Genomic DNA, 1,106 nt, shown 5'->3' with positions numbered 1-1,106 from the left:
GTTTCAGTTTGTACCACTACTGACAACATTCACTTGGTTAAGGTAGTATCTGCCAGGGCCCTTCCACTACTGTTTACTCTAACCTTCTTTGTAATGAATACTTTGTGAGAAAGTATTTTCAAAGTCTGTAAATATCCTATTCCTCATCAAATTTTTCAATATATTCATTTATTTATATCTGTATGGACTCATTGTTCTCTTTTATTCAATGAGTCTGTTACTATCATTACTGGCCAATAGGAACCTCCTCAAGCTGGCTCATATGCTTTTGACTTGTCTCCAACATTCTCTGAGTACTTCCTTGCTTTCTGGCACAACAAGATGTTCCAGGCTCATATTACACCTTCTCTGTCCCAGCTCTGAAATCAGCATTTCTCTAAAGGAGCTTCGTTTTACTGAAGAACAGTATTTAGAAATGAAAAATTGAGGGCCAGGTATGCTCAATGCTACTAAGTTGTCACAGCTTTCAGGACCTTTCAGTAGACAGAACTCCTTAGTTCACACACACACATACTCACCTATGCATACCTATATATGCATAGGTGTCTGTTTATGTGTACAGATGAATATGTGTGTATGACAAATACATATGCCTACCTTGATCTGCCCCACCAAATGGCTTTAGAATTAAGTCCCTGGTGAGATAAGGAGTAAGAGAGACCAGGCGTACCTGACCATTGCTAAAAATCTTATCAAACAAAAATGTTGCCCTGATTCCACATCCTCCCCCAACTACCATCCCATGTCTTTGAGCTCCTTTACAGAAATACATATTAAAGAAAAACCATTCCCCTCCTTTACCACCACCACAGAAACCTCCTCTTCCCCACCCTTTGCTATCTTTCAATCCTCACAAAACTTTTGTCCTCACCATACCACGGACCTCCAAGTTACCAAACCCAACAATCAATTCTCAGTTGAATTTCCCCTATTTATCAATAGCAACATTTCCTTCGTGAAATACATTCTCCCAGATAGCTCCTTCTCATTGTCCTTTGCTAGACAATCCTCATATTCCTAATCATTAACTGTTGGTATGCCCCAAAACTCAGTCCTAGGATCACTTTTCCACCTGCACTCATTTTACAGTTACTCTCATCCTGCCC

This window comes from Galeopterus variegatus, unplaced genomic scaffold (genome assembly GCF_000696425.1).
Source record: "Galeopterus variegatus unplaced genomic scaffold, G_variegatus-3.0.2 Scaffold18464, whole genome shotgun sequence".
In the NCBI taxonomy this organism is placed as follows: domain Eukaryota; kingdom Metazoa; phylum Chordata; class Mammalia; order Dermoptera; family Cynocephalidae; genus Galeopterus; species Galeopterus variegatus.
This window is presented reverse-complemented; position numbering follows the sequence as displayed.